Here is a 27,089-nt window from a genome sequence, read left to right as displayed (position 1 = left end):
AAAAACTAATTTCTCTGCTACCCAATAGACCACTATCAAGTATCGACATTATACATTTTGCTAAGAAATACATCCCACATTTTAGAGGGGAGTTTATGAGAGATCTACTTCCAGAAGCATCAAAAAGTCGGGAGTGTGGTATAGTAAACCTAGATAATTTACGATCAAGTGGTACACATTGGGTTGCATATAATAAAAAAAAAAATAATATACATTATTTCGATAGTTTTGGAAATCTTCAGCCACCTAGAGAAGTTGTGAAATACTTGGGTCATAGAATACAATACAATTACGATAGAGTTCAAGACTTTGATACATACAACTGTGGACACCTGTGCCTCGCTTTTCTACTTTCTTTCGTAGAAGATGTGGAGTCAAAACCGGTATATTTAAATGGTTAATTTACATTTGGGGGGTTGAAAATCAATGTACGGGTACGTGTATGTGTGAACTCTGTATAGTATAAAAAGTGGACCTGCACGCGTTCAAATTCACAGTCTAAGTTTTTACTTCACATCGAACGTCATCTAGAGGATAAGAATTTTTGATCATTCTGAGCAAAAAACTATAACAGCTCATAACAGCTCAAAACAGCTGGTGACCAGCTTATAACAACTAGTAAGAAACTAGTTAACAGCTACTATACAGATAATAACCATCTAATAACAGCTATTAACCAGCTAAAACAAGTAGTGAGCAACTATGAAACAAGTACTGAACAACTGCTAAACAGGTAGTAAACATCAAAATACAGCTAAATACAACGTGGAACAACTGTACCAAGTCCAAAAACCTCAACAACCATCATGAATCAGGAAAACCAGATGAACATTGTAATTAAAGAGTTCAATAAATTTAATAAAAAGACACTGCTTTCAAAGACAAGGATGCCTGAAAATGTAAGATTCCCGATCCTCAAGGCGGAGCGCAAAACAACAAAGGTTGGAGAATCTATTGCTCTCGAGTTGGACGAGCACATTCTGTACATGCCGGAAAGGTACACCTCTCTTCAAGATGATATCATCAATGAAATGGTTGATGGAAAATTTAATATTTATAAAAGTAATGACAATTTGTATTTAGAAATAAGTCAGTAATCATTAAAAAGATTGAGATTTTAAGAATATAACAATAAATACACTTTTTTTAATAAAATGAAGAAAATGTATCGAATCTATTTTTATTCGGAAATGGTATATAAATATTACAGATTATGGCGTTCCCTAAACAGTATTTGTTTAGTAACTGAGGAAATTTTAAGTCTTTCACCAATAAAGTTTGTAAAACATACTTCAATGAATATTTTGTCACAGTTAACCAAAGCTAGATTTGCTTTGAAGCAAAAATTCAATGATCTCAAACAAGTCAAAATCATACGAATTTACAATTGGAGGAAACTTTTAAGCCTATTAAACCTATAAAAAACAAAAGATATCTAATGTAAAAGATAGTATAAAGGTAAGGCGTGAAATGAAGCAAATTAAAAAAAACGATGATGATGAGAGAGAGCTTGACGATTTTTACTTCACAACTAATGAGAAAGATCTGCAGTCTAATCGAAACATAACTCCACCAAGGTCTTTCGATGATAGTGATTCCTATAATCAATTCTTTTCACAGACGAATATAGAGGAAGATATAGAAGATGAGAAAAACGAGACGGAAAAGAGTGAAGAAGAAGAAGGGACAACACCTTTACCAATGTATACAGGAGAGGCCGATATGGGTGTGGATGCAGAGCTAGAAGATAATAACGCTGGTTATAGCTATGATTTAAATATCAGTAATTTGACCAGAGGAAAAGTGTTGGATAAAGGTTATGGACCTAAAAAAACTGCAAACAATTCATTAACATTGGGAGATAAAGAAATAAAAATTAAAAATAATAATATAACATTTTCTAGTGGAATGTGTTGTGATCTGACTCCTGGTCTGTACTCTATAATTTTTCTAAGTAAACTTGAAAACTATGATGATCAAGACTTGAAAATGTATAAAAAAATTATTTTAGAAACGAATATACATAGAGTAGGCTTTAAACCTAACAACAGAATCAAGGGTACACGAGCATACAAATATAGCCATATTATTAAGAAGTTGATAGACAAAGATTTCAGTCCTACAACGTCTACTCCACTTCGCTCAAAAACAGGTTTTGGTTACATGACTCTTCAGAAATCAAATCCAAACTATGTATATTGGAATGATGTAAATGAGTTAGTCGAACGATTGGAAATTTTAGTAGAATCAAAAGCAGCGGGTAACACCAGCCACAATAACGAAATTTTTTTAATATTAGAGGAATTGCGTGAAGAAAGGATTATATTTTAATGGGTATAAATAGGAAGGACAAATATGTTTTACATTTATAAACATCATGTCTGTCGACAAGTTTGGACATTTTTCTGTTGATAAGAAACGATCAGAAAATTTGAAAAGACGTGTTAATTCTACTGAGGGATTATTCATAGATGAGGACGGTAATCTAAATGCTCAAAATAAAGGTATCAAAAACGGATCTAAGCCTTTAGACAACAATGATCTAGCAACGAAACAATATACTGATGAGATCCTCGGAAAGTTGGGAGGAGATTTAAGAAAAATTATAACTCAAAATGTTAATCGTCGACTCACAAAAATTTCAAACTTAGAAAATAAAATTGAATTGAATTATAAGAGGGCAAACAGCGCTGACCAAATTTTTGCCAAAATTCTGAAAAAGATTAAAACCATTGAGGACTATATATTTAAATATGTAACAAAACCGATATCATTACCGAAAAAAAACACAATTGAGTTAGAAGGTGTCGCTTTTCAGCCTATTAGAAGAATATCTCGAAAAAACTTTCAACGAAGACGAGTGATTACAAGGGGTATAAACGATCTGTGGCAAGCAGATTTGGTTGAAATGGGAGCCTTTTCAAAATCTAATGATGGGTACCGATACTTGTTGACTGTTATAGACACATTTTCGAAATATGCTTGGGGTGAGGCATTAAAATCAAAAAATGCAAATGATGTTTCCCAAGCCATGGAGAGAATATTTAAATCGGGTCATGGAACACCAAAAAGCCTGCAAACTGATGATGGCACTGAATTCTTTAATTCTAAGTTTAAGGTATTAATGAAAAGTTATAGGATAAATCATTATTCAACCTTCAGTACCCTAAAAGCATCAATAGTTGAACGTTTCAATAGAACTCTTAAAGAATTATGTGGCGTGAGTTTAGTTTCAATGGAAAATATAAGTGGATAGATATGTATAAACAATTAATTAATAAATATAATAATAGAGTGCAAAGAACAATAAAAATGAGTCCAAGTAAAGTCAATTCTTCCAATGAAAAACAAATATTACAAAAATCGTATAATCACCTGAAAATATTTGTTGCAAGTAAATTCCGTAAGGGGGACCACGTTCGTATCAGTAAATATAAACATATCTTTGAGAAAGGGTATACGCCAAACTATACAACTGAAATCTTTAAAAATAGAAAGGTGAAGAATACATACCCTAAAACATACTTACTTGAAGATTTAGATGGTAGCCCGATTCAGGGCGGATTCTATAAAGAAGAACTGAAAAAATCACGATTTCTCCACACATACCTAGTTGAAAAAGTTGTAAGGCGAAAAGGAAATCTTTAAAAATAGAAAGGTGAAGAATACATACCCTAAAACATACTTACTTGAAGATTTAGATGGTAGCCCGATTCAGGGCGGATTCTATAAAGAAGAACTGAAAAAATCACGATTTCTCCACACATACCTAGTTGAAAAAGTTGTAAAGCGAAAAGGAAATAAAGTTTTGGTTAAGTGGCTCGGGTTTTCAAAGACTAGCTGGATAAATAAGGAAGACATTTTGTAGTATAATAAATGATTTATTTAATTAATTTTTATTTGTATATTTATTTTTATTTATATATTTATCTTATCTTATATTATGTTTAATATTTATATTTTTGTAAAATGTTTTAAACTAAAATTAAATATAATAAAAATACTTTTTACAAACTCAAAATCATTTTCATTTATATTTTCCAAGGTCTCGATCATAATAAAACATCTCCAATTCAACTGTCTTATAAAATAGTTCTTTTTCAATATGTTCCTTTTGAAATTTAAGGCTATCTAATGATACTCCATCGTTCACATAATTATTTTGTATCATCTCACCCAAGCAAAATGAATTTGATTCTAGCCATTTAACATTTTCTAAAATATCTTTATCAATTAATCTCTGATGTTTTATTGATGTCGTACCATGGTCTTCATTACTTAACTCTAAAAATTGTGTTTCATTAGCATTACGTTTTCTTTTGTTATCTTTGCCACAAAGAATTTTTTTATTTACTTTACATTGTTCTATTACCACATAGTGAGGCCCCAGTTAATAAAACGTTTTTATAGTTTCCAATTGTAAGATTTCGTGAGCTCACTCCCTTTGCTTTATTATGTGAAGATTCAACTTGATCTATTTTATAACAATAAACCTTTGAGCACAGACCTACAAATTCTGTCATGAGTTTACCGTTAAGCTCATCTTTAAAAAACCCTAAACTCTTTTTGTTAACTCTTTTGAAGTTATATAGATTAATTCTTTCATCTGAATAGTCCGATGTATCAAATTTTGCTTCAAGATCATTACGAATATGTTTATAAAAATCTTCAGTTTTTATTGTATAGATAAATGAATCAGTATCCATATAATTTAAGAGTAACTTTTCCTGAAACTTTGGCTTCATATATTGATAGTGAAAATCATACATTTTCCATTTCGATAAGTCTAATACTGCAAATCCTAAATACATTGGCCTTTTTAATAGAACGGACAATCTTTTCAATTGAATTGCATAGAAATTATCATTAATCCTCTTTTGAGGCCAGACAATTTGACGAACACAATGGAAGATCATTATGAAGGTCATGTAAATGGTATGGATACATTAAGTCCACTTCCAAAAAATAACCGTATTTGCTATCGATTGGGATATTATTAATATCAAAATTGTCTATGTCTGTGGTAGACATCCACTTAAAATCTTTATATGGCAAAGGTTGTGACATTGCCCAACCATACAAGTTATTAGCATCCACATACATTAAAAGTGAACACTCCTTCGAGGAATCATAATCTGACAAATATTTGTTATTTGCTTTTGTATATCTATGACAACATTGAACTAAACCACCTCGAATGCTACTTTGAATAAATCTATACATATCTATATCTATATCTATATCTGTCAGCAATTCAAGTTGAATATTTGTAGTTTTCAACATTGCCTCCCAAGATAGACCTGGTGTCGTAAAATACTGAGCTGGGTCAAGTGAATAAATTTGCATACAAATTTTTCTGAAGTTTTCAAAAATGTCGGTTAAAAGAAATACATCAGTTTTTAAATATAATTCTAAGTAACCTTTAAGAGTGAAACATGAGAAATGCGACCAAACTTTAAGAGCTTGATCATAATCTTCCTGAGAGCTTTCCCTTTCCGTTAAATTACTATAGAATGCTTCCCTTGGTGGGAGGGAAATTTCCTCGAGTCTACTAGCGGAATCTAAATATTCATAGAGAAATATACACTTCTTACGCATTAGTCGAAATTCTATATCATAACTGAAAAACGATTTTACAGTGTTCAATTGATCATCAACTAAATTAGAAGCTAGGGTATCTAAACTTGATGGCATAAATCTATATGTATCGAAAAAACGAATTTCAAAACTATTTCCACTTAAACTTTTTATTTCTTTTGAGACAGAAATATAGTTTTCCTTATTTATTGGTATTACGGAAATTTAACCGGGAATATTTCCTAGCTCTTGAATAAATAAATGACAGTCGTATTTCGAAAAATTATGAAAAAATACTGGAATAAATTTCTTTACTTTATAATCCAAATTACATTTAGAGTGGGCTGCACCTCTAAAGCGACCTGTGAAATGACAATGATCTCTAACCCTGTCAGTCCCTAAGCCTTTCTGACAAATAGAACAATTCAATGAACTATCAAATATTTGCTTGTCATCCAAAGTCATTCTCATAGGAACTATTTTATGAAAGTAAGTAGTAGGGAAAGAGCGCTTCTGGGACAATTAGCATATTAATGGCCCCAAGCCCCCCTCCCCCTCATTAACCTATGCGGGTTCTGGGACAATTAGCATAATCCAATAAATTAAGTGATTTTAATGGACTTTGAACTCATAAAAATGTCACGATCATGTCTATAAAGAGTATACTTAATTGCCCCCATCGGCCCCACATCCCCATGTGACAATATTGATCATGTATCCTTCCCCTCATTATGTGCAATTAATAGTCAGGTGAGAAAGGTGCACGTGAGAAAGGTCGCACAACCATAGTATCCAAAGGTTGTTATCTTAGAGGAACATATCCGATCATGTTGGGGAAAGGTGTGATCACGTACCCTTTTGCCTCATTATCACAGGTGTTGCTGTGCACGTGAGAAAGGTCGCACACCCAAAGTATTCAAAGATGGTTATCTTAGAGGAACATGTCCGATCATGTTGAGGAATAATATTTTTTATGATTGTAAAATTAATTTAGAAATCAAAAGAACCCCAATAAAATAAATCTCACAAGTTAATGATTCTCAGATGGGGAATATTTTCAAACACACATTTTTGTTTCCGCCCCAGAACGTTTAACTGGTAAATTCTCTAAAATTCTCTCCTTTCCACAAATGGGTCATAAACATGTCATAGAAGGGATTCAAGCAAGAGCTACCCGAACATGCGCACCTGTCCATTACCTGACCGCAATAAAAGGGGCACATGCACAAGCCTGAAGGCGCACGCTCATTGACAGGCGCAATAAAAGGGACACATGCACAAGCCTGAAGGCGCACGTTCATTGACAAGATCATGGGCCTCACGCCAACGACCTCACGGCTGACTGCTAGCTCTAATACGTTCCCATAATAGGGATTGAAATCACGACCGCGCAACAACTCGCAAGTAGCCGACATATCTCAGTCAAGGAAATATTTTCCATTCTCCATACCTGTAAATTTAACTCGAAATAAAAAGTCAGAAGTGTATTTTGTAGCATAATAATACATTTATTCATTTATTTTGGTATTGTGAACTTTTTTATTATATATAGAAATTAATTTTATGCTTTGATTCCGGCGATTTGCATAGAAGAAGCAGGCGCACGTTTCCGACGTCATTTCTGGATTACAAAATGTAAAGTGTTCACCATAACTCGTATTTTTGAGATCATGTCCACCTCGATTCATGAACATAGTTTTTGTGTTTAGAAGATATTGAAAATGCTGACCAATTATCTGTCCTTTAAATTCTTCAATAAATTGGTCAATTTCCTCATGAAATTTCATTTTGTTAATTTTATTTTCTTGTAGGTCTTTACACATCTAGTCTCAACTTTAAAATGATGTATAAAAATTATTTTATTGTTTTGGAGCTACTTTTAAAAAATGTCAAAATAATGTATGCATTGTTTAGAGCACAAACCCCGCCCTTAAGGTGTGTTTCACAATAGGGAAACCGGTTTCCTTTAAACCTGTTTAATGACGGACAGTCCATTTCCTCGATATTAATGAGCTGACGACTCCCAAAAAACTTCTGTAGAAATCGTTTCTTTTCCACACCTTTACAAATAATTTGTTTTCCGCTTGTAATTGTCCTTAGATACTTTCGAGCTTGTGGAAAACTATTTTCTCCATCGTTCCAAAAAATTTTGTGATGTGTATTGGTTAACCAAATTGCAGTCTTTCGAGATTTTGTATTTAGCAAAGTAAAATCATATGGTGGTTCTATTAAAAAACTATTATTCAAGTCTGGTTCTTTTTCGAATACAATTCCGATTTCCTTTAGAAAAAAATTATTATTATTATCAAAGAAACCTTGAACATCAATCGAAACAGTATCTTTCAACATGTTTCTAATGTTAAACAACTCGTTGTACTAGTCCGTTTAATGGGTTATATTCAACTAAACGGTCATGTATGAGGAGACAGTAAGCTTGGGTATTTTCATGACTTGGTGTCTTCAGTTCTATTGAAATTCTCACATCAATAGGACCAGTTTTCACTGATTCGTTTTGATATGAAAGATCAACCACAATAATAGGGGCCTTCAATTTAAATTCATTTGGGGTCAAAAATGGTTGTGATTCACGATTATAGTAACTAGATTGAAATCTTGTATACATTTCATATAGGTGAGCATACTAATTCTTACTAAAATCAAACTTCAGATTAATTTTTATGACTTGGTGTCTTTAGTTCTATTGAAATTCTCACATCAATAGGACCAATTTTTACTGATTCGTTTTGATATGAAAGATAAACCACAATAATAGGGGTCTTCAATTTAAATTCATTTGGGGTCAAAAATGGTTTTGATTCACGATTATAGTAACTAGATTGAAATCTTGTATACATTTCATATAGGTGAGCATACTAATTCTTACTAAAATCGACATTCAGATTATTATGGAAATGACTCAGAATTCATGTGAACTTTCAAGTTTGATAAGTTATTTGTGATAAGTTCTCCATTTAGTGTAAATCCAATTATGGCAAATCTTGGATTTTCAAGGTTAACCGACAATTTCACATTTCAGCTCTATTGATTCCCATACCCCAATTTGGGGTTAACATATAAATCCCAACTCTGGAATGCGATTGGTAGGTTTACACAACTTTTAATAATATCGTACATCTTAATTTTTGCAAAATAGCTCAGAGTTACATGGGGAACTTTCCAGGTTTTTTTCGTAATTTTCAGTTTAAAAGTTTTTTCATTTCTGGTTTGTTCAAGATTCACCACGATTCTTAGTTAGCATCAACACTAGTTCGTGTTTACAATTTAACAAAACTTTTTTATAAACCTCAGCCAATCCCAACAAAATTTGATTGGTACAGAAAAGATGAAGTGGGGTCCTGTAGAAATTTCATCTCCACTGCTCCATCCAGAATTTAATAGGTATTGACTTTGAAGATTATCCAGAGATATATAATTTTTTAGGGTAGTACTCATATTGACATGGACTTGACACGTTGAACACGTTGTATTTAGTTGTTACCTAGCAGTATTTTGATGGTTACTTTCTGTTTAGTCTTGTTTTTGGATGGTTACTTTTTGTATAGTACCTGTACAGTACTTGGTTTTGGATGGTTACTATCTGTATATTATCTGTAAAGTACTTGGTTTTAGATGGTTACTAAATGTTAACAAGTATTATGAGATGCTATAGTCTCTTATTAAGAATTATCAAAGAACACAAGTTAAAGTTTCTAAGATGTGTTAGCCAAACACACTTTCAGTGAACTATCATTACCTGACCGTCATCAAAGTCACATGCCCAAGACCCAAGGACATTGAACAAAATACTTCCCCTTCATTTGTACCTGTAGTTTTAATTACAGTCAGAAGCAAAATTTGTAGGATAATTCAATATTTTTTTATATATTTAATTATTGTAAACATATTTCATTAAATTCATAATTAATTATATTTTATGTATATTTGTATATAATTAATTTTCTTACTCAATCCCTCTGTAAGAAACATGTCGGTTATTCCAAACGCAGATTTTCGCTTGGTTCCCATAGATAGATGTAAAATAGGTCTCACAATGTAATCTTTCTCAGATGTTGGATTATTTTTAAAGCATTCATTTGTTCTAACCCATAATAATATTATATCATATTTCGAAAGCATCATTAGCTAGCATAGGAGCGTCATTCAATTTAATTTCTGATTCAAGTTTATGATAGAGGTGTTGGGACCTGGTAATATCGGTTTTTGTTGTCAACTATTTTTCTAGTTCTAGTTTTCTAGTTCTATTCTAATTGTATACTATTTGTATGAGTAAGGCATCATTGTCTAAGATTCTGAATAAGTTTAATAAACTCTTTTATTACAATACTCATCTGGTTTTCGTGATTCATGATGGCGGTTGAGCTGCTTGGACTTTGATTACTAGCTATTATTAGATGGTTACTATCTGCTTGGTAGATGTCTATTAGTTGCTTACTAGTTTTTATTAGCTGGTTACTATATGTTTAGTAGATGTATACAAGTTGTTTAGTAGATGTATACAAGTTGTTTACTAGATGTATACAAGTTGTTTACTAGATGTATACAGGTTGTTTTCTAGCTGTTTAGTATCTGGTTTTATATGTTTAGTAGATGTATACAAGTTGTTTAGTAGATGTATACAAGCTGTTTAGTATCAGGTTTCTATATGTTTAGTATCTGTTTACTTGATGTTTACTAATTATTATTAGCTGGTTACTAGTTGTTATTAACGTCTACGAGCTTTTATAGTTTTTTGTTAAGAATGATCAAAAATTCTTGATCACTAGACGACTTTCGATGTGAAGTAAAAACTTACACTCTGATTTTCAATGTGTTTGCTATGTACATGAGAAAGAACGCAAAGCCAAAATATCTCAAGACTGATATATAAATCTTAGAGGAACATATCCGATTATGTTGGGGGAAGATGTATCCTGTGATTGTAAAACTAATTAAGAAATAAATTGTTCACAAGCTGTCTAAAAACTGTTTAGAAGCTCTTTTGATAAACAATTTTGATTCATAATGACAGATATTAAGAATATATAATAATATCATCCACTTTAACTAGTATATTGTTAAAATAAAACATTTCCATTTTTCATGTTCTTTCATCTTATGTAGGTATAATAAATGTAATCTTAACTAGCTAGCCTTACATCCCATAACTATAGTTATAAGCTACAATAAAATGTCTAGAAAGAACAAAATATATGAATGTCAAAAACGATTTAAAACTAACTATAATTGGGAAAGTAATTGAAATCACTCCGGCGTAATACAGTAAAAAAGAAAAAACACTGTGATTATCCCATTTTCTATCACCATAACAAATGTGTATACCCACACCTAAATGACCAATTGTATCCTTTGTCCAAAAATGTCTGTGACTTTCACTTATAAATTTGTCACCGATAATTTAAATCCCATTGCTAACCATACCATAACCCCAGAGTCAAGTTGGTTACCTACAATAAACATAGGTGATGGTGTAAAGGATTGCTAAAATGCCTCGACGGAGGCGCAAAGGTCATAAAAAAATGGTCATAAAAAATTTAATTAGGAAAGTATTTTTTATTTGCGAACCATTTATAACTGTTACCGACAACACAAACAGTTGTTACAAAGGATTTGCTTAAATGCCTCGACGCAGGCGCAAAGGTCAAGGTATTGGAAAAAATTCATGGAATATTATCCCTTCATAAAAGAGGTCATAAAACATATAATTAGGAAAGTATTTTTTATTTGCGAACAAATTATAACTGGTACCAACAACACAAATAGTTGTTACAAGGGATTGCTAAAATGCCTTGATGCAGGCGCAAAGGTCAAGGTAATGAAAAAATTCCTGGAATATTATCCCTTGACCAAAAACGAAAATTTCTTCTATTTGGATAATAAAAAAATATATATTTATTCAATACTTTGATTTTTCCATCAAGCTGCTTGATAAATCTAGTTGTTTGATATTCTCTTACTAATTGAGTAATAAGTTTTCATGTGTCTATTTAATTTACCAAAATCAGTATTAGTCTTCTCTCATAAAATTGAACTTTTGGATCTCTCTAATTCCCCACCGGTGAAATATATGTTCCTCATATTTAAAAATTATGGTTTGCAACCCCGACCAACCTCCGCAACATAGATGGGTACTTGTAATTCATATTTAAGATATTTCCATCCTTCTCTAACTAATATCCTTTTATCCATCATGTAAACAGGTTTAGAATTGTATTGCATGCTTCAACCCCTAGCCACACCCACCACTGTTACAGATTTGACTTTTCCAATGGCTGCCCCAGCTACCTAAACTGTACATTTCTTTTGATTTTCTCTTTTTCTTTCTAAGCAATGTACACAATTTTTAAACTGGTTCTGACCTCCCTTTCTCTTTTTCTTTCTAAGCAATGTACACAATTTTTAAACTGGTTCTGACCTCCCTCTTTAATGGCATCCTCTACTTTATTTTCGTTATATTTCTGATCTTTTCGTAACAGTAGGTTGTTAAACTTTTATCATTTTATGGGATTATTGAGCACCCGAAATCCCAGATATTAACTCATAACATGTAATTAGCAGAATATAGTCAAAGATATCAGACTCTAAAAAGGCAAGATTTACCTACAATTCAATTTACCATCTACAATCCCTGGAGAAGATTTTAGTATTTGCAGTTTAATTTTCTAATTTATTGATTTCACAGATTCCCGCTGGTAAATATCAATTTTTAACAAATGGCTTCCAACTTCATACCATTCAGACACTGGTTTACAACCTCATAGAACTGACTCTCAAGGTATCTGTAACGCACAATATATTTCCGTCTCTTTTCTTCTAATCAATATTAAAAAATTTCAAAAACTGTTTTTTGGAGTTCATTTTATTCTTAGAATTGAATTATTAAAAATCATTAAGCCAACAGAGATAATAATGTTTTTGTGATAATATCCCATGAATAATACATAATTCTTATTTGTATATTTTCAAAATTATTTATTTCAGAAAATTATTCATTAATCGCCTTCAAATAATATTCATAATATATCTTACAATTTTTCAGATTTATCAATAGAGTTTGCCAATTATTAATATTAAATGATATTGCATCATATCTATTTTTAAGATTAAATATTAAGAATAAAAATTCTGTACCACTCCTCTTACTTAATGATGACCATTATAAAATTATAATTATCAACAACTAATATATTAAATACAATTAAGTGTACGCATACTCATATAACAACAGTTCTCAATATCGATATGTATTGGGCTACAATCTTACTTTGCCTTTGATTTCCGGTTTCTTATGTATTCTTCTTCTCACTTTGACACAGTGTGGAATGGTTTTACTTAAGCCAATCGCATGGGATGGTGGTTTGATTCTTGGGGAGGGGGTTTGATCCTTGGATATAAAGTACCTGCTCGATTCTACGTTCTGTCTTTTCCTGGTTGATGAGATTACAAAACCTAAAATAGTACAAAATTTAAATCGAAAGACAAAGATGACTGAAATCAATAGCCAAATCAACCACTGTGACTTTAAAATAAATGAAGATTTGATGATTGAAATAAGAATCTTTAAGGAAATTTTAAAGGTTTCCAAGGAGTTGCGACGAGAATTCGGTAGTATCTATTACGATAATATAGAAGAGTTGGACATCCTGAAATGGCGCTTGGTGGATTTGCAGAGCGAAAACAATATCGATTCCCATCTATTTGATATTGAGAACGTGGAAAATCGAATCACCGAGCTGATGATGGAGACAACCAAGTTACAACACCAAATTGACCTTCACGATGCGAAAATCGAAAAAAATCCGCTGTCACGACTGCTACTGCAAGTTAAGGAGATGATTTTTCGTATAAGGGATTCAGTATCAGACATAGAATGTCTTAAATTTAATGGTGAGGCAGACCAATGTGAGTTGGTCAGCGCTATGTCTCGCGAGGACGACCCTATCTTAATTTTTAATCTTAAAAATAGATATGATGCAATATCATTTAATGTTAATAATTGGCAAACTCTATTGATAAATCTGAAAAATTGTAAGATATATTATGAATATTATTTGAATGCGATTAATGAATAATTTTCTGAAATAAATAATTTTGAAAATATACAAATAAGAATTATGTATTATTCATGGGATATTATCACAAAAACATTATTATCTCTGTTGGCTTAATGATTTTTAATAATTCAATTCTAAGAATAAAATGAACTCCAAAAAACAGTTTTTGAAATTTTTTAATATTGATTAGAAGAAAAGAGACGGAAATATATTGTGCGTTACAGATACCTTGAGAGTCAGTTCTATGAGGGACCCAGTTAAGTTGACCTGAACATCGGTCGCCAATATATCGAGTTTTTAGTCGTTGCAAATCGGGTTTAATACCCAAAAGTGCGTTTGATTAGTGCGGGACACCTCAGGTTGCAGGTACGTACCACAGAAGCGACAGGAAGGTTCTACCCAGCCAACAAACCACACTGCTACGGTTACAAAGGGTGGCCAATCTTGGTGGACAGAAGGGGGGATCCTCACTCTCCCGCACCCACACAGCGACACTCCACTCCAGAGCGCCACATATACTTGGTTTTGCTCACAGCTTCCACAAGCCGCACACGCGCGGTTTTTCCGGCACAAACAAACAACATCGATCAGCTGATCGCAGTGCTGGACAGCGCCGTTTCTTACAGCGAGCTTAACAGCGGGCTTAACAGCGAGCTTAACAGCGAGCTTTCCCCGCTGAGCTATACAGCTGCTAAGCGGCGAGCTCCTACGAAGTCGGTTGCCCGGGCAATTCAAATAAAATAAAATCACCTTCGCCACTGCCTACAGGGGTGGATGCGCAAAAAGCCAAGTTACCGGCCAATTTCCAACCCCACCGCGATAGCGGCGCCAGCTCAAACGGGGCTCTGGGGACCGAGTCGGAGCGGTATAGCTCCCATCAGGCAGTAACCGGGGGAAATCCCGGCTCACCGAGGGACCTCCGGCTAGTGCAGGCTATGGATAGGGAGAAATCGGCCGGACATGACGAGACTCAGGCTCTTGCAGTTGCCAGGGCAGAAGAAGAGCTGCTAAAGAAGTTTCAGATGATGAAACAGAAGGTGCAGCGGTCGCCAGCGGGGATGGAGCAGGCTCCCGATGCCCACCCAGTGTCAGCGCCTCCCAAAGTGACCGGGCCTGTGTTCAACTTCGGCAGTAACGAGGATGAACAAACCACCCCGAAGAGAAGTCGGGAACCAACCAGCCCTGAAGAGGCGATCGATGGTGCCCACAAGAAGCAGCGGGTGCACAAAAGCGCCGCAGCTCTCATCGATGAGCTGGGCAAGATGCTCGATGAAATGATCGCGAAGTTCACGGACACAAAAAGCAACAACAAGAAGGTAGTCCGCCATGTCACACAGGCCACGATCGACTCATTGCATGCAATGAAGAAGCTGCAAAGCGAGATCAGTGCGACGCTGGATGAATCCCGAGCCAGGGGTCAGACCGCCAGCGCAACCCAGCAGACAACACCATCGCTTGTTGCCCCACGACAAGAAGGCATAGAGCGAACGCACACTGGCGCGGGGAACCCAGGCAGGGTCCCGCCAAGAAACCCGCCCTGGCAGCAGGTGATACGTAAAACCAAAAAGCCCCTCGAGACTGCAGCGAGTATTGGGGAAGGCGAAGACCACGTGAGCCGCACCGAGAAGCGCAGGAATCAGCGCTCTGACGCTATCTTAATCAAATGCAGCGAAGGAACGTACGCAGACATGCTCAAGCTGGTCAAAACTGAGCCTACCCTTCAGGGGCTTAAGGATGGGGTGCAAGGCATACGCAGGACAGCCAATGGGAGTCTGCTACTCAAGATGCAGAAACCCTCAGACCCAGCCACGCAGAAACTGCATACTGCCATCAAGTCGGCCTTCAGCGGCAAAGCCGAAGTGGCTATGCTGGAAGACACGTCGCAAGTGGAAATCCGCGACCTAGACCTAATGACCACCTGCGAGGAGGTTCTACAGGCAGTCTACGCTGAGGAGGAGTGCGACATCCCGGCGGGCGCTGCACCTAGGATGCGGAAGGCGTATGGCGGAACCCAAACGGCGACGGTCCACCTCAGACCTGAGCATGCGCAGCGGATCCTCGACAAGGGGAAAATCAGGGTTGGATGGGTAGTCTGCCGCATAAGACAGAAGGTGGAGCCTAGGCGATGCTACAAATGCATGGGATTAGACCACATGTCAGCCAGATGTCCAGCGTCAGAGGCAACAGCCAAAAACACGCAGCAATCCTGCTTCAGATGTGGCAAGGATGGCCACAAGTATAAAACTTGTACCCAGGGCAAACCAAAATGCATCATCTGCACAAGAAGCGGAAAATCTGGAGGAGAGGCCGAACACTCGACCCTCAGCAGTGCGTGCCCTGAATACCGGAGAGCCATGCACGATAAATTGAATGGTTAAGGTCCTACAGCTAAACCTTAACCACTGCAGAGCGGCGCAGGACCTGCTAGCACAGACGGTCATCGAGCAGCAGGCTGAGGTGGCAATACTCAGCGAGCCCTACAAGGACAAGCACGAAGGCGTATGGCAACGCAGTTCGGACGGCAGAGCAGCAATATAGCTGCGGGCAGCCCCCTGGACACCTATCGCAAAGGGCTTCCAGGACGGGATACACCAGAGCGAAGATCAAAGGGATCACATTCTACAGCTGCTACATAGCCCCGAGCGCACACATTAGCGAATTCAGAACAATAGTGCAGGAGATCGCTGATGACGCACGCGGTAGGTCCCCTATCCTCATCGCAGGTGATTTCAACGCATGGTCCACAACATGGGGCAGCGCTAGTACGACGCAGCGGGGAACCATCCTCCTTGAGGCAGTGGCTTCGCTAAACGTATGCCTACTCAATGAAGGTAATAGACCAACCTTCAGCAAGTCAGGTCGGGAGTCAATCATCGACCTGACCTTCGCTAGCCCTGAACTGGCACGCAACTGTGTATGGAGGGTGTCAGACATATACACCCACAGCGACCACGCCCTGATCATCACCCAGACAAGCCCCAGACTGACCGCCCCAAGCAGCCGCCAAACGACATACAAAGCGCATACCCTGAACACAGTGTCCCTCCTAGCACACATGGAAGGCGTCTGCGTTACAGGAGACGCTAACACATGCGCGAGGAACATAGCCGATAGAGTGAAGGAGGCGTGCGACGCATCTATGGAGAAGGCCACGAAAGGTGGTAACGGGCGAAGACCAGTACCATGGCGGAATGACGAAATAGGGAGCGCGAGGAGAGACTGCCTAGCGGCCCGGCGCAGGTGCCAGAGAAGCAGAGGACGCGGAAACCAGGAGCTAAGGGAAACAACCTACAGAGCTAAGAGAAAGGTGCTGAAGAACGCGATTAAAGCTAGCAAGGCCAGATGCTTCCAAGAGCTGAGCGAAGCGGCGGATGCAGAACCATTCGGGTCAGCATACAGGATGGTCATGGGTAAGCTCAACAGACAGCCGACCCCTACCGGCCACGTACAGCTTGGCCAAATAGTGTCCACCCTGTTCCCCACCCAGCCGCCCCTTACCTGGCAAGCTACCGGGGAAGGCGATACTGTTCTCACCAGCGAAGCCGAAGTCCTGGCTGCGCTAACGAAAACCAAAGTCGAAAAAGCCCCTGGCCCCGACGGCATTCCCAATGCTGCACTGCACACATTGGTGGCAAACTTCCCTGGTATATTCACGGAGATGTACAACATGTGTCTCACCCAACGAACCTTCCCCATAGGTTGGAAGCGACAAAGGTTGGTGCTTATCCCAAAACCGGGCAAGTTGAACGACGACGCATCCTCATACAGACCCCTATGTATGCTAAATACAACGGGGAAGATATTCGAGCGCATAATCTGCACCCACCTCGAAAAAGAACTCGACCAACTGAGAGCGTTATCGGACCACCAGTTTGGCTTCCGGAGAAAAAGAAGCACTATTGACGCGATCCAAACGGTCACCCAACTGGCTGCTAACGCAATCGAAGGAGAAAGGTGGCTAAATGGCTCAAAAGAGTACTGCCTCGTCTGCACCCTGGACGTCAAGAATGCCTTCAACTCTGCCAACTGGAACCTTGTCCTGCAGGCACTTCAGCGCATGGGAATCTCGAACTACCTGGTCGAGCTCGTAGCGGACTACTTCAAGGACAGAGTGCTCACATATTCCTCTGATGCCGGAGAGCACGAGTACCTGGTGACAGGAGGAGTACCTCAAGGCTCAGTCCTGGGCCCGATACTGTGGAACGTCATGTACGACGGGATCCTAAGGCAGGTACTACCCGAAGGATGCACAGTTGTGGGATTTGCGGACGACATAGCGCTGGTAACGGTAGCGAAAACCCTCGATGAGATCACGGATAGATGCAGCCTCTCGATAGACACCCTTATGTGCTGGCTCGCAGACAACGGGTTAGCAGTCGCCGAGCACAAAACGGAGGCAGTGCTCATAAGCAGCAGGAAGACTGTGGAGAAGGCCACAATACGAGTCGGATCAACTCCAATAGAAACAAGCGCCTCAATCAAGTATCTTGGAGTACTGATCGACCACAGGTTATCGTTTAAGACGCACCTATCGTATGCCGCAGCCAAAGCATCCAGATCGACTGCAGCCATCTCAAGGATGATGGCCAATACTCGAGGACCAAAGCAGCACAGCAGAAGGATTATAGCGACAGTGGTGACATCCATCATAATGTACGCCGCGCCCATATGGGCCGAGGCTATGAAGACCGCATCATACAGCCGCCAGTGCAAAGCTGTCTACAGACGCTGCGCACTGCGCATCACAAGCAGCTTCTGCACGGTATCTGAGGAAGCCGCGCTAGTGGTAGCCGGTACTATACCGATAGACCTGCTGGCGGCAGAACGAAGAACTGGGAGCACAGGAAGCAGGACCCAACGCAGTAACACGATCGAGGCATGGCAAAGGAGGTGGAACAATGCGACCACAGGGCGGTGGACGCACAGGCTAATTCCCAGTCTAACCCCCTGGCTGCAGAGACGACACGGACAGGTAGACTTCTACCTCACACAGATGATCTCCGGGCACGGATGCTTTAAGGAATACCTGCATAGGTTTAAGCACGAGCCAAACCCCTACTGCGAACACTGCGGCACAGGAAGCATCGAAGACGCGGAGCACGCGCTATCCATCTGCCCCCTATACGATAGGAACCGAGCCGAAGCTGAAACGACAACCGTATGTAACCTGACAGCGGACAACGTGATCAGCTGCATGCTGGAAGATCAAAGAAATTTGGACGCGATAGCCAACATGGCCGCTGGCATCCTGAAGGACCTTAGGCGTCGAGAACGGAGTCGACGCATGGAGTCATAAGGACGAGCGGCAACCTGACCGCCATCCGTCCCGCGAAGTATAGCTTTGCGGCAGTCCCGCGGGATCGGAACTTTTTCTACCTCTTCTCTTCTTCTACCACTTATATTCTTGTATATATTTAAGCTTATTTAATAATAAAAAAAAGTTCTATGAGGTTGTAAACCAGTGTCTGAATGGTATGAAGTTGGAAGCCATTTGTTAAAAATTGGTATTTACCAGCGGGAATCTGTGAAATCAATAAATTAGAAAATTAAACTGCAAATACTAAAATCTTCTCCAGGGATTGTAGATGGTAAATTGAATTGTAGGTAAATCTTGTCTTTTTAGAGTCTGATATCTTTGACTATATTCTGCTAATTACATGTTATGAGTTAATATCTGGGATTTCGGGTGCTCAATAATCCCATAAAATGATAAAAGTTTAACAACCTACTGTTACGAAAAGATCAGAAATATAACGAAAATAAAGTAGAGGATGCCATTAAAGAGGGAGGTCAGAACCAGTTTAAAAATTGTGTACATTGCTTAGAAAGAAAAAGAGAAAGGGAGGTCAGAACCAGTTTAAAAATTGTGTACATTGCTTAGAAAGCAAAAAGAGAAAATCAAAAGAAATGTACAGTTTAGGTAGCTGGGGCAGCCATTGGAAAAGTCAAATCTGTAACAGTGGTGGGTGTGGCTAGGGGTTGAAGCATGCAATACAATTCTAAACCTGTTTACATGATGGATAAAAGGATATTAGTTAGAGAAGGATGGAAATATCTTAAATATGAATTACAAGTACCCATCTATGTTGCGGAGGTTGGTCGGGGTTGGCAAACCATAATTTTTAAATATGAGGAACATATATTTCACCGGTGGGGAAATAGAGAGATCCAAAAGTTCAATTTTATGAGAGAAGACTAATACTGCTTTTGGTAAATTAAATAGACACATGAAAACTTATTACTCAATTAGTTAGAGAATATCAAACAACTAGATTTATCAAGCAGCTTGATGGAAAAGTCAAAGTATTGAATAAATATATATTTTTTTATTATCCAAATAGAAGAAATTTTCGTTTTTGGTCAAGGGATAATATTCCAGGAATTTTTTCATTGCCTTGACCTTTGCGCCTGCATCAAGGCAGTTTAGCAATCCTTTGTAACAACTATTTGTGTTGTTGGTACCAGTTGTAATTTGTTCGCAAATAAAAAATACTTTCCTAATTATATGTTTTATGACTTCTTTTATGAAGGGATAATATTCCATGAATTTTTTCCAATACCTTGACCTTTGCGCCTGCGTCGAGGCATTTAAGCAAATCCTTTGTAACAACTGTTTGTATTGTTGGTAATAGTTATAAATGGTTCGCAAATAAAAAATACTTTCCTAATTAAATTTTTTATGACCATTTTTTTATGACCTTTGCGCCTCCGTCGAGGCATTTTAGCAATCCTTTACACCATCACCTATGTTTATTGTAGGTAACCAACTTGACTCTGGGGTTATGGTATGGTTAGCAATGGGTGGTTTGCTTAATGGGATTTAAATTATCGGTGACAAATTTATAAGTGAAAGTCACAGACATTTTTGGGCAAAGGATACAATTGGTCATTTAGGTGTGGGTATACACATTTGTTATGGTGATAGAAAATGGGATAATCACAGTGTTTTTTCTTTTTTACTGTATTACGCCGGAGTGATTTCAATTACTTTCCCAATTATAGTTAGTTTTAAATCGTTTTTGACATTCATATATTTTGTTCTTTCTAGACATTTTATTGTAGCTTATAACTATAGTTATGGGATGTAAGGCTAGCTAGTTAAGATTACATTTATTATACCTACATAAGATGAAAGAACATGAAAAATGGAAATGTTTTATTTTAACAATATACTAGTTAAAGTGGATGATATTATTATATATTCTTAATATCTGTCATTATGAATCAAAATTGTTTATCAAAAGAGCTTCTAAACAGTTTTTAGACAGCTTGTGAACAATTTATTTCTTAATTAGTTTTACAATCACAGGATACATCTTCCCCCAACATAATCGGATATGTTCCTCTAAGATTTATATATCAGTCTTGAGATATTTTGGCTTTGCGTTCTTTCTCATGTACATAGCAAACACATTGAAAATCAGAGTGTAAGTTTTTACTTCACATCGAAAGTCGTCTAGTGATCAAGAATTTTTGATCATTCTTAACAAAAAACTATAAAAGCTCGTAGACGTTAATAACAACTAGTAACCAGCTAATAATAATTAGTAAACATCAAGTAAACAGATACTAAACATATAGAAACCTGATACTAAACAGCTTGTATACATCTACTAAACAACTTGTATACATCTACTAAACATATAAAACCAGATACTAAACAGCTAGAAAACAACTTGTATACATCTAGTAAACAACTTGTATACATCTAGTAAACAACTTGTATACATCTACTAAACAACTTGTATACATCTACTAAACATATAGTAACCAGCTAATAAAAACTAGTAAGCAACTAATAGACATCTACCAAGCAGATAGTAACCATCTAATAATAGCTAGTAATCAAAGTCCAAGCAGCTCAACCGCCATCATGAATCACGAAAACCAGATGAGTATTGTAATAAAAGAGTTTATTAAACTTATTCAGAATCTTAGACAATGATGCCTTACTCATACAAATAGTATACAATTAGAATAGAACTAGAAAACTAGAACTAGAAAAATAGTTGACAACAAAAACCGATATTACCAGGTCCCAACACCTCTATCATAAACTTGAATCAGAAATTAAATTGAATGACGCTCCTATGCTAGCTAATGATGCTTTCGAAATATGATATAATATTATTATGGGTTAGAACAAATGAATGCTTTAAAAATAATCCAACATCTGAGAAAGATTACATTGTGAGACCTATTTTACATCTATCTATGGGAACCAAGCGAAAATCTGCGTTTGGAATAACCGACATGTTTCTTACAGAGGGATTGAGTAAGAAAATTAATTATATACAAATATACATAAAATATAATTAATTATGAATTTAATGAAATATGTTTACAATAATTAAATATATAAAAAAATATTGAATTATCCTACAAATTTTGCTTCTGACAGTAATTAAAACTACAGGTACAAATGAAGGGGAAGTATTTTGTTCAATGTCCTTGGGTCTTGGGCATGTGACTTTGATGACGGTCAGGTAATGATAGTTCACTGAAAGTGTGTTTGGCTAACACATCTTAGAAACTTTAACTTGTGTTCTTTGATAATTCTTAATAAGAGACTATAGCATCTCATAATACTTGTTAACATTTAGTAACCATCTAAAACCAAGTACTTTACAGATAATATACAGATAGTAACCATCCAAAACCAAGTACTGTACAGGTACTATACAAAAAATAACCATCCAAAAACAAGACTAAACAGAAAGTAACCATCAAAATACTGCTAGGTAACAACTAAATACAACGTGTTCAACGTGTCAAGTCCATGTCAATATGAGTACTACCCTAAAAAATTATATATCTCTGGATAATCTTCAAAGTCAATACCTATTAAATTCTGGATGGAGCAGTGGAGATGAAATTTCTACACAATTTTGTTGGGATTGGCTGAGGTTTATAAAAAAGTTTTGTTAAATTGTAAACACGAACTAGTGTTGATGCTAACTAAGAATCGTGGTGAATCTTGAACAAACCAGAAATGAAAAAACTTTTAAACTGAAAATTACGAAAAAAACCTGGAAAGTTCCCCATGTAACTCTGAGCTATTTTGCAAAAATTAAGATGTACGATATTATTAAAAGTTGTGTAAACCTACCAATCGCATTCCAGAGTTGGGATTTATATGTTAACCCCAAATTGGGGTATGGGAATCAATAGAGCTGAAATGTGAAATTGTCGGTTAACCTTGAAAATCCAAGATTTGCCATAATTGGATTTACACTAAATGGAGAACTTATCACAAATAACTTATCAAACTTGAAAGTTCACATGAATTCTGAGTCATTTCCATAATAATCTGAATGTCGATTTTAGTAAGAATTAGTATGCTCACCTATATGAAATGTATAGAAGATTTCAAACTAGTTACTATAATCGTGAATCAAAACCATTTTTGACCCCAAATGAATTTAAATTGAAGACCCCTATTATTGTGGTTGATCTTTCATATCAAAACGAATCAGTAAAAATTGGTCCTATTGATGTGAGAATTTCAATAGAACTAAAGACACCAAGTCATAAAAATTAATCTGAATGTTGATTTTAGTAAGAATTAGTATGCTCACCTATATGAAATGTATACAAGATTTCAATCTAGTTACTATAATCGTGAATCACAACCATTTTTGACCCCAAATGAATTTAAATTGAAGGCCCCTATTATTGTGGTTGATCTTTCATATCAAAACGAATCAGTAAAAACTGGTCCTATTGATGTGAGAATTTCAATAGAACTGAAGACACCAAGTCATGAAAATACCCAAGCTTACTGTCTCCTCATACATGACCGTTTAGTTGAATATAACCCATTAAACGGACTAGTACAACGAGTTGTTTAACATTAGAAAAATGTTGAAAGATACTGTTTCGATTGATGTTCAAGGTTTCTTTGATAATAATAATAATTTTATTCTAAAGGAAATCGGAATTGTATTCGAAAAAGAACCAGACTTGAATAATAGTTTTTTAATAGAACCACCATATGATTTTACTTTGCTAAATACAAAATCTCGAAAGACTGCAATTTGGTTAACCAATACACATCACAAAATTTTTTGGAACGATGGAGAAAATAGTTTTCCACAAGCTCGAAAGTATCTAAGGACAATTACAAGCGGAAAACAAATTATTTGTAAAGGTGTGGAAAAGAAACGATTTCTACAGAAGTTTTTTGGGAGTCGTCAGCTCATTAATATCGAGGAAATGTGAAACACACCTTAAGGGCGGGGTTTGTGCTCTTAACAATGCATACATTATTTTGACATTTTTTAAAAGTAGCTCCAATACAATAAAATAATTTTTATACATCATTTTAAAGTTGAGACTAGATGTGTAAGGACCTACAAGAAAATAAAATTAACAAAATGAAATTTCATGAGGAAATTGACCAATTTATTGAAGAATTTAAAGGACAGATAATTGGCCAGCATTTTCAATATCTTCTTAACACAAAAACTATGTTCATGAATCGAGGTGGACATGATCTCAAAACTACGAATTATGGTGAACACTTTACATTTTGTAATCCAGAAATGACGTCGGAAACGTGCGCCTGCTTCTTCTATGCAAATCGCCGGAATCAAAGCAGAAAATTAATTTCTATATATAATAAAAATGTTCACAATACCAAAATAAATGAAAAAATGTATTATTATGCTACAAAATACACTTCTGACTTTTTATTTCGAGTTAAATTTACAGGTATGGAGAATGGAAAATATTTCCTTGACTGAGATATGTCGGCTACTTGCGAGTTGTTGCGCGGTCGTGATTTCAATCCCTATTATGGGAACGTATTAGAGCTAGCAGTCAGCCGTGAGGTCGTTGGCGTGAGGCCCATGATCTTGTCAATGAACGTGCGCCTTCAGGCTTGTGCATGTGTCCCTTTTATTGCGCCTGTCAATGAGCGTGCGCCTTCAGGCTTGTGCATGTGCCCCTTTTATTGCGGTCAGGTAATGGACAGGTGCGCATGTTCGGGTAGCTCTTGCTTGAATCCCTTCTATGACATGTTTATGACCCATTTGTGGAAAGGAGAGAATTTTAGAGAATTTACCAGTTAAACGTTCTGGGGCGGAAACAAAAATGTGTGTTTGAAAATATTCCCCATCTGAGAATCATTAACTTGTGAGATTTATTTTATTGGGGTTCTTTTGATTTCTAAATTAATTTTACAATCATAAAAAATATTATTCCTCAACATGATCGGACATGTTCCTCTAAGATAACCATCTTTGAATACTTTGGGTGTGCGACCTTTCTCACGTGCACAGCAACACCTGTGATAATGAGGCAAAAGGGTACGTGATCACACCTTTCCCCAACATGATCGGATATGTTCCTCTAAGATAACAACCTTTGGATACTATGGTTGTGCGACCTTTCTCACGTGCACCTTTCTCACCTGACTATTAATTGCACATAATGAGGGGAAGGATACATGATCAATATTGTCACATGGGGATGTGGGGCCGATGGGGGCAATTAAGTATACTCATTATAGACATGATCGTGACATTTTTATGAGTTCAAAGTCCATTAAAATCACTTAATTTATTGGATTATGCTAATTGTCCCAGAACCCGCATAGGTTAATGAGGGGGAGGGGGGCTTGGGGCCATTAATATGCTAATTGTCCCATAACCCATCTTTCCCTACTACTAAAGTAGTCATCACTCAATTTAGTTAAATTTTTTATCAATGATTTTACAAAACTTACTCCCAAACTTTTTCCTGTTTCTAAAACAAATTTATCTAGTCTAGAATCAAAAGCACACTTTCTATAATACGCATATGATATTGGAATATGTTCATTAATACTAAATAATTTGGGGCTCACTTTAAGATTTTTCGGTTCCAGAATGCATTCAAAATCCGCGTAGACAACGAATGGAACTTGAAGCTGATTTTAAACTTGGGTAAATTCCAATGTATTATTCTGGGGGTGTGGCATCTTTGAGACCTTCCTACTGCAGAGCGTTTTGTGTTTCAATGCAGCTTCCTCAGTTTTGAAAAAATTTAAACACAGATTGCAGAAATATTGCGCCCTCTTCTGATTTCCACTTTGCGCAGTCATTAGTCTTTGAAAGAGAATTATATACACATTATTTAATTGGTTAAAAGAGATAAAAGTTAATAGAATAATTTACCTTGAAATATTTATAATGTACATATAATGTCCATTTCCACCGTCTTCCAAAAACATCATATTGATATGAAGAGGTTTTTCCACTTCCGATTGAAAAAGTGGTCCAATTATTTCCCTCGTCTCTTCATTATATCCGAATACGTTTAAACTCATATGAGTATTCTTCTTTAAAAATTTTTTTATACATTTTATTTCAAGGGGGAAAGTCAACCCTGTGAAATCTAATTTTATTTCATTACTTATATAAGTTATCTCCACCGATATATCAATATTATATGCCGAACATCTTTGCGGCCTGTTAAAAATTTTTAAGGCAGAAATCAAAGCCCATTTAAAACAATATTGATCATTTTCGTTACAATCGTTAACTACACCCAAAAAAAAACGTCATCAATATGCCATTATTTAGGTGTCAATGTGATACTATTGAGTGTCAAAAAATCTCTGATACGAAGCACATCTAATTGACACTATTTTGGTGTCATTTTGATATTTTCGAAAATATCAATTTGACACTTTTTGGTGTCAAAAGGACACTACGCATTGGCATTTTTTAGTAAGAATATGTGGTCACATTGACAACATTTCGCAGTAATATGATACTCATTCGGGGTAAAAAAGGGCCATTTTTAGGGTCAACTTGATACGATTTTAGTATCAATATGAAACGAATAAATTGTTGATTTCACACCCAAAAAAAGACCAATAATTTATTTATTATTTTTTTAATACAAATTTGGCTTTTTTATAGAAGTTATATGTATATTTTTAATTTTATAAATTTGCTCCCGTCGACCAGGTGTACATACGTGGATAGGCGGGCCATCTGCAGAGAAACGTTGTCCTCCGTAGTGAGCTTAAATGAGAAAATAAAATATTGCATTCAAAAATTGCAAGCGATGTCACCGTCAGTGCTTACATGCTTACATATATATATATGTGCAGTGTGTATCTATGAATTCGAAAATCGCTGTAACGAATAGATACACATTCCTGCGTAAATATGTATGTATGTAACCGCAAAGTACATTACATATTACATATTATATTATTAGGGATGTACTTACCTGATTCAATAAACACTAGCACCTTGCACTGAAATATTTGTCTCTTTTACGCAATGTCGAGCTCACAATGATTTATCGATAACTGCGCTTGCTTGCACGATGGGCGCAGTTCGAATTTCGAAAATAAAAAAACAATTATTGGTATCGACGAGACCCTGGATTTGGTCAAAATGACACTAATTAAGATCAAAAAGATTTTTCATACAATGTAGTATA

Source organism: Drosophila subpulchrella, unplaced genomic scaffold, assembly GCF_014743375.2.
Source record: "Drosophila subpulchrella strain 33 F10 #4 breed RU33 unplaced genomic scaffold, RU_Dsub_v1.1 Primary Assembly Seq15, whole genome shotgun sequence".
NCBI lineage: Eukaryota > Metazoa > Arthropoda > Insecta > Diptera > Drosophilidae > Drosophila > Drosophila subpulchrella.
This window is presented reverse-complemented; position numbering follows the sequence as displayed.